This window comes from Pogona vitticeps, chromosome 5, assembly GCF_051106095.1.
Source record: "Pogona vitticeps strain Pit_001003342236 chromosome 5, PviZW2.1, whole genome shotgun sequence".
Classification (NCBI taxonomy): domain Eukaryota; kingdom Metazoa; phylum Chordata; class Lepidosauria; order Squamata; family Agamidae; genus Pogona; species Pogona vitticeps.
In genome coordinates, this window is record NC_135787.1 from 88,932,583 (window position 1) to 88,941,496 (window position 8,914).

Below are 8,914 nucleotides of genomic sequence, written 5' to 3' on the forward strand. Positions count from 1 at the left end.
TATTCACATGGACCACCCTCCTGCCTGGTTCTCCATCTTCTTTAATGATGTAATTAAGGTCATTCATTTTGGCAATAATTCTGAATGGTCCTGTCCAATTTAGTTGTAATTTGTTCCTTTTGAGAGGTCTCACCATAAGCACCTCATCTCCAGGATCAAAAATTCATTTTCTGGCTATTCTGTCATACCAGACTTTTTGCTTATTTTTCTGCTCTTGTAAATTCTCAGCAGCCAGTTCTAAAATTCTTTTCAGGGTGTTCATCAGGTTGTCTAAATATGAGATTACATTCTCAGGGTCAGATTCTTTTATTTTCTCCCAACTTTGTCTAATTAAATCAAGAGGTCCTCTCACTTTCCTCCCAAAGAGCAACTCAAAAGGACTAAATCCTGTACTGTTTTGGGGTACTGACCTATATGCATATAACAAAAGTTGTAATTTCTGATCCCAATTGTAAGGATTCTCAGCAGAATAGGCCCTAATCATGCGCATCAGGGTACCATTAAATTTTTCTATAAGCTCATTAGATTGCGGGTGATATGGGGAAGTATTTAAATGTTTGATCCCACATATTTGCCACAGTCTCTGCATAAGCTTAGAAGTAAAGGATGTTCCTAAGTCAGTTACTATTTCTGACACAAAACCCATATGGCTCATATAACTCAGCAAGGCATCAACCACAGTATGAGTCTCAATATTCCTCAGAGGAATGGCCTCTGGGTATCATGTGGCATGATCCACAATGGTCAGAATAAATCTGTTTCCCCTTTGAGTGACTCTAGGCAATGGTCCTATAATATCCATACCAATGCATTGAAATGGGGTAGAAATTACAGGTAAGGGACATAGCTTCGATTTAGTCTTGTCTTCGTTATGACCCTGCCTTTGACAAACATCACAACTCTGACAGAAATTCTTAATCTGCTTTCCCATCTCAGGTCAGTAGAAATTTTGTGATATTCTTTGGTTTTATTAATGCCTAGATGAGCAGCAAATACATCTGAGTGTCCCCTTTCTAATATTTGCTGGCGGTATTTTACAGGGACCACTAACTGTTTCTGAATATCTTCCCCTCCTTTCCTGGTGTTCACCAGAGACTCTCTGTACAATAAGCCCTGTTCAATGTGGAATCTTTCAGGTCTTTCAGGGGGTTAACTGTACTTCAGACACGTGCTCAAGCAGCATTTTAGTGTGGAATCTGCTTTTTGTTCCTGAGAGAACACACTGCTTTGGGGAATATTAAATTGAATTATCTCAGCTGTGTCACTATTGTCAGGCATTCCCATCCTCTGAGTGACATAGGGTTACTTGTGAACAAGAGTCTTTCAAAGCCGTGTATTTATTATTTTAGACATAAATATTGTCCCCAGCTGTTTTAAATAACTCTTGGCTTGTTTTAATCAAAAAGCAATGTCTAACTTCTGTCAAAGGAAAATCAGGTTCAATATTATCAACTTGTGTAGATATTATCAATTTGTGTTGCCATGGTGACTAACTCCTCCCTTGGTGGATTAACCTGTTCCTGCTGCACACAGTATACTGCTTTAGGCTTACTTAAATTTCCCTTTTGAGGCACAAATTCTCTATTTTTACCACACTGGGATGCAATATGGCCTTTCTCCCCACAAGCCCTAAAGTCCAATTGATCATTCCCAGCACCCTTAACTACTTTTCTCTCCAAAATTTGGTTTCTGGTTTGATTCTGGTCTGAGGGCTTGCTCACAAAATGGCCGCCAACCTTCTGCTGGTTTTTGAATTGTCCCCTTGGATATTGACTAGTGTCTTCCCAAGTTTTCCTCATGCCTTTTCCCTCAGAAAAACTGGGTTTTCTAATCTGGGAAATGAAACTGCAATCTCCCCTGCCTCTTTCAAATTCTGTGGTTTCTTGTCCTTGACTAAATATTTCAGTTCTCTAGGTAAGAGAGAATGAAACTGCTCCAATCCCACAACATTTTTCAGATCCTGTACTGTCTGAACTCCCTCCTGCGACAGCCATTTGTCTAGGTATCTGGACAAGTTTGCCTTTAATTGTGAGTAAGACTCATCAGGTTTCTTAGAGACCTGAATTTTTGCCTCAAGTGTTTTGAATTTATGCCATACCTGGCAAAACCTAATTTTTTTGAACTCACCATAATTTTTAATTAATTTGATGGGCATCTCTGCATAGATCTCGGCCAGGCCTCCACTAATTTGGGATCTCAACACAACCATCCTTTCAGATTCTCTGACCTGAAAATCATCACACGCTCTTTCAAACATAACCAAAAATGATTCTGGGCAATCCCCTTTTCTAAAGATTGGGAATCTCTTCATATCTGCCTTAGACAACTGATTCCCCTCAGTGTTAGCTCTCCCATTGTTGCTATTTTGATTTTCCAATTCTAGCCTTCTGATTTCAAAAGCATACGTTCTTTTTCTAGGGCAATTTTCTCCCTCTCCCTTTCTAGATCTCTTTCCTCATATCTGGCCTTCATTTCTAAGGCCATTCTCTCTTTTTCCATCTCTAAGGCAATTCTTTGAGTTTCTAGCTCCATCTGTCTCAACCTGTATTTATGTGCTTGAGCTTGCTCCATTTTCCACTTTATAAAATCTACTGAGCCCTCCATTTCTTTTCCTGAGGTAAATTCTTCCTCAGAACCTCCATTTTCTATCTCTGACTCAACTGCTGTTTCAACTGGTACATCTTCAGCTCTCTTTCTCCTAGCTAAAGGCATGTTTCTTTATTTAGGCCTGTTCTTCAATTTCCAAACCTCAGCTTAAAAACACACACTTTTTTCCTGTCAATGGGATCTGTGTAATACCTCTAGCTTCCAGCACTCATCCACTGGCAAGCTAGCTACTGTTTCTTTAGGCTTCTGTCCTCCAGCTAGGCCTCACACTAAAGCAGCGTTTCTTTCCCTGCTTCAGGCCACAAAACACTTCAAATTCACAGCTTCACCCTGCCCCAGGTTTAGTTGACTTGAGTCCCCTCAGCTTCACTGCCCTTGGCTCCGCTCTGTCCCCTCAGAGTTCACCTTAAACTCAGGACAAGCTAGCCAATCTGCCACAGATTTTGTTTTGGGCAACTCTCAACAGAAATGGTTACCACAGAGCCAGAGTCCCTATCTCAGTCCCCCAATCTGAGTTTCAATGCCCTTCTACTAGACTTTCTCCCCGTGAGAAAAGTCCTAGAAGGTTACCCACGCGTCCACTCAGACTTCCCTGACTAAAATACCCTGCTCTGGGCACCTTTTCAGTACAAGGCTTTACTGGACCACTTCGTATCCCACATGCTGGATACCAATTTTATTGTAGCAGGCCTCTCTGATGTCACTGCCAACTCAGGCCTCTCAGAGTGCCCACTACAACTCTTCACACTCTGCTGCCGCCAAATATAATTTCTGTTTAAGGAGGACAAAGGTTTCTTTCAAAACAAAACAGGTTTATTGCTTCACCAAAAATAAAAGAATGTAAATCACTGGTTGATAATCAAGATGTAAATCCCTTTCTTATTTAATCAATTACACAGACTTTTCCTCACTGACTACTTAGGCTCACAGGCCTTTAAACAAGCTATCTCTCTTGTTCTAATCTGTCTCAAGCTCCCCCTCTTTACACTTCACCCACACCTTTATATAATTCAGTTCCTCCCCCTTCAGCACCACCCTCCATCCCCTCATTGGCTGATGAAACACGGCCCAGCTGTGACAGACAGGTGAGGTCAGGGCTGCATGTTACAGGTCCCTTGGTTGTTTCGCCAATCAAAGAGTACAAGTGGCGTGTAGTGTCCCTGCCACCAGTTGATTACATCAAATTGTCTATTATTAATCATAGAGGTCCAGGCAATGTGTCATTTTCAAAAGAACCCAATAGAAATTGTTTATTATTACAGATGATGAAGATACAATCAATGTAGTTAACTCTTAACAAATAATCCTACTTCATCCATTCTCAACCGCCAACTGTCTCTCTCCACCCCAAAGTCTCAAAACACACCAATCCTCCACTCTAAAACTCCTCCCCCTGCAGAGACTCTTATATCTCATGACTCTGCCTCTCTAGCACTCTCATTGGTCCATGCAGATAGCACATTAATATTCATGACCTGGGCAGACACCACACTCCTCCCCCTTTAAGAAGTTTGCAATAGGAGGGGAAACTTAACAGTTTGCCCTCATAAACAAATGAAAATGTATGGAAGAATGCAAATATTAACCTACATTACTTTCATTACTAAGGATACATTTATTACATTACTAAAGATTACACTGCATTACTCTTACATTACTAAGGATACTTACTGTTATTTTTACCATCATTATACATACCTCTTATTTTATTAATATCCTAGCAAACCTGGCACTTTAAGCTTATCGCATAACTATCAAACAAAATCATTTGGCTTTCGAGACGAGGTGTCAGCAAGCACATTCTGGGTCCCTTTTATCCTGTGGATTTCAAAGTCAACGTCTTGTAAAATCAGCACCCATCTCATCAATTTGCTGCTGTTGGCTCGAATAGTCCTGAGGCTGCTAGTCCAAAGGAGAGTGGTCGGTGCATAGGACAAATCTTCTTCCCCAAATTTACAGCTTCAGCTTTTGCAGGGTGTATACGATAGCTGGGCACTCTTTTCTATTGTGGTCAAGTGTTTCTCACCTGACTGAAGTTTCTTGCTGATGTACATCACTGGGTGCAAATTTCCACTGTCATCGGCTTGGCTCCACACAGCTCCCAGTCCCACGTTTGATGCATCCGTGTAGATGAGGAACTCATGGTTGAGGTCTGGCGCAACAAGGACAGGTTTCAAAGCCAGCACTTTCCTCAGACAATCAAAGGCTATCTGGCAGTCTGATGTCCACTGGATGCCCCCAGCTTGCTTCTTTCGGGCCAAGTTTGTCTCCAGAGCAGCTTCATGTAAAGGAGTAAACTTCTACAAATCAGCCACATTGACAATTGCATCATGTTTAACAAGTAGTTCAGCCACTTCATAGTGTCCATAAGAACAAGCATTGTGCTAAGGAACAAGACCATCTTTGTCTTTTGCATGAACATCAGCGCCATGCTGCAGAAGGTATTCAACCACAGACACTCTATTGTATCCTGCAGCAAAGTGAAGTGGTGTGGACAGACACCCTTCAATATCCCATCAATTTACACACTGAACTTTTTAATAACTTTTTTTCATAACCATGTCCATATCTCCTGCCTTTGCAGCTTCCACTAACTGTTGATCTTCTTCTGAATTGCCTAAAGGGACACTTTCTTGTAATAATTGCTGGATACTTTCATTTCCTATCTGAGAGTTGGTGAAACCCTGCAATGATACAACTGATGGATCACAACCAGAGATCAACAACAACTGGCAAATCTGCAGATGACCAAAACATGCTGCTCTGTGCAGAGATGTCTGACCAAGGTTATCCAAAGCACTGATCTTTGCTTCATGTTTCACAATGATTACATAACATCATTGTGTGCTCTTTCTGATGCCACATGGAGAGGTGTTAAGAAATCTTTTGTCTTTTCATTAATGTTGGATCCTTTTCTTAGAAGCAGTTCACAGACTTGTTTTCTTTTGGAATGTGGAGATGCAGCAGCACAATGCAAGACAGTTTCTTGAGTTTGGGGCTGTTTGAAGTTTACAATCTCAAGAGAAAGGTGCTTTTTCACATGAGCAACATCTGATTCCCTTGCAGCCTGTAGCAATGAGTGACCTTTGAATTCATATGCCAAATGCTCTTTTAACTGAGGTGTTGGAGCCAAGTCAATTGTACTTTTATTGTGGTGATCTGACAGTGTAGGATCAGCACCATAGCTTAGCAAAAGAGAACATACTTCCACTCTATTTTTAGAAGCAGCTTCATGCAGAGGAGTGAACTGCCACAAATCCATTGCTTTTACATATGCACCATGCTTTATTATAAGTTTTTCTATTACAGTGGTGCCTCACTTAGCGACGTTAATCCATTCCGGAAAAAAACATTGCTAAGTGATTTAATTGCTAAGCGATTTTACAGTAAAAGCCCATAGAAATGCATTAAAACATGTTTAACATGTTCCTATGGGCTTCAAAACTAACATTAAGTGAAGATCCTCCATGGGGTGGCCATTTTCGGTGCCTCTTAAGCGAGGCAAAAGAGCGGGTGGCCATTTTGAAACCACCAACCAGCTGTTCAAGAAAAGTTCCCCAACCCTTTTTAAACTGTTTGCATTGCAAAAGCGGGAAGGAGCAATGTTCCCATCTGCTCTCCTTGTCGAGGGAGCCATTTCTCCTTCTCTCTCTTTTTTCTCTCCTGCCTGCCTACCTGAGCCCGCCACTGCTTTCCTCCACCGAGTGTGTTTGTGTGTGTGTGTGTGAGAGAGTGCACATTCCCCTTCCCCTCACCCCAACGGAGCCCAAGGCTTGAGCCTGGCTTGGAAGAGAGCGAGAGAGCGAGAAGGAAGGGAAGGGAAAAAAGAGAGAAGGCAGGGGAGGCGAGGAGAGAAGAGCAGGGTCGTGCTCCCTGCGCTGCCTAGTCTGGAGTGGGAGTCTGGCAGTGGTGGAGCAGCAGCAGCAGGAGCAGGAGCAGCCACCATCGGAGCCTGCTGGTCTGAGGAGGAGTCAGCCCTGTAGCCCTCTCTGCTCCTTGGGTGCAAGGCAAGGCAGGCGGGGGGCTCGCCTCCACCAGTCTATGACTATGGGTGACAAGAAGAGCCTGACCAGGCCAAAAAGGCAAGCAAAGCCTGCAGCTGATGAAGCCGGCCAGCGAGGGAGTGTGTGTGTGTGGTAGGGGGCGGCACTTCTTTCCCCGCCATGGAGCAAAGCTGCCATTTGGAGGGTGGGGGAAGGAGGCAGCTATATGTGTGGGGGCTTTTGGGGTGGACAGTCTTTGACCCCCTCCAGCTCGGAGGGGCAGGAGGTGGACCTGTGGGTGTCCTGATGGCCCAAGTGGCCGCAGAGGCGCCCCTCGCAAGGGGGGAGGATGGACTCCGGGCTAGAAGGTGAAAAGGGGAAGCCAGCGGAGGAGAGAGCAGCCGGTGGTGGTGGTGGGGTCTCCCGGTGGAGGGTGGGCTTCCACTGGATCCCTTGGCTGGGATGAGAGGCTCTCCCTTAGCCCCCCGCTGCTCTGCTCTCCTCCGGGTGGATCCTCCCACCTCCTCCTGGACCTGCAAGGATCGCTTTGCCATGATCGCAAAGCGATTTATCCTCATAGCAGCCATCGCTAACTGATCGCTCTGGCGATGGCCAAAACACCATCGCTAAGCGATTTCATTGTTAAACGGAGTGATCGGTAAGTGAGGCACCACTGTATTTCTGATGCAAAACCCATTTGGCACATGTACTTTACTAAGGCATCTGCCACAGTTTCAGTTTCTATATTTCTTAGGGGTACTGCTTCAGGATATCTAGTGGCATAACCTATATTAGACAGGATGAATCTATTTCCTCATCTAGTCGCTTTGGGTAAAGGTCCCACTAGATCCAGACCTAAGAGTTGGAAAGGGGTTGAGATCACTGGCAATGGGCATAGTTTAGCCTTCATCTTGTCATTTCCAATACCTCATTTTTGGCAAGTATCACAGCTTTGACAGGGACCTTCTCCTCCCCTATGAGGAGTCATTAAAACCTCTATACAAAAAATCTTTCCCCACATAATACCCCTCTGGATGTTCAGGGATCATTGGAATGGGATTCTCCTTAACTTTTTCAAAGCAGTCAGTTAAGGAGCTATCTTCTTTCTATTCCTTAATAAAGGAGGAACTCTTGGAGTTTCTCAACAGCACTAAATCAGCTGCCTTCCTCATTTCAGGATGTTCCACGAAAATGGGTCTTTCATCACTAGTTTCAGTCCTTTCCTCAGTGACTTCAATCTGCATCCCCTGAGAGCGGGTTACCATTAAAACACTCTGCACATGCTTAGATAAATCTAAACCAATCAGACAAGGAGCTGGGATTTGGTCTGACACATCTACTTTCCATATACCAGACCACCCATGGTAATTCACTGATATTTTGGCCATAGAATCAGAACTTATTCCTTTAAGAACCATCTACTGTTCCATCATGTTTTCTCTAGGAATTATGTCTGGGTGACAAATAGTAAATCGGAAACATAAATCTATAAATCCTAGATACTGTTTTTTCGTTGATTAAAATAATTTACCCAGAGCTTTCCAATAAGTCTTGGTCACACTGGATTAAATAAGACTGTAACACTCTGCCCTCGGGAAGCTTTAGGTTCTTTACCAAGTCTGTTTCTTTAGTGACTGTGCAGCTGTTAGAGGCCTCAACTTCAACTGTTGATGGCTGAAGGCAAAATACTCTTTAAGGTTTTAAATTGTAAATTGAAATTGAAATTTTTGGTTTTTTGGATTTTCACACTGAGCCAAAAAGATGTCCCTCTTCTCCACAGGAAAAACATTTCTTATTGGCCCTATGCTCAGAATAAAGGGATTTATTAGTTTTTACCTCAGGATTATTCGATCTCATCAGACATGGCTCTGAGACTGAAGATTTGGCTTTAAAATGGCATTCTGCAGGTTGCGTATTATTCAGGTATTTTTTTCTAGATTGGGATCTCTTACTGTCAGCCCACACTTTTCTACCAATTTTTACCTCAGAAAATCGAGGATCTCTGATCCCACTAATAGAACCAGCAGATTTAGACATCTGTAGCACATTTTTAGGATCTTTGGCAACTCCCCTGGTAAAACTGAATAAAATTGTTCTAGTCCAACTACATTTTTCATTTGTTCTAAGGAATTGGTATGTTCCTGCTCTAACCACCTATTACAAAACTGAGTCAACCTTCCCCACTCTTTCTGCCCTTCATAGATCTTACAAAGGCCTTTGATTTGGTTAGCTGCGACAGCCTTTTTAAAATACTTCCCAAGATTGGATGTCCACCTCGACTCCTTAACATCATCAGGTTCTTTCATGAGGAAATGAAGGGCACT

General features: G+C 43.0%; 1 pseudogene; it reads right to left on the reverse strand.

Moving 5' to 3' along the window:
- Positions 1 to 4,568: 4,568 nt before the first annotated feature.
- LOC110087881 (poly [ADP-ribose] polymerase tankyrase-2 pseudogene) lies at positions 4,569 to 8,627 on the reverse strand (annotated as a pseudogene).
- Between the last annotated feature and the right edge of the window lie 287 nt (positions 8,628 to 8,914).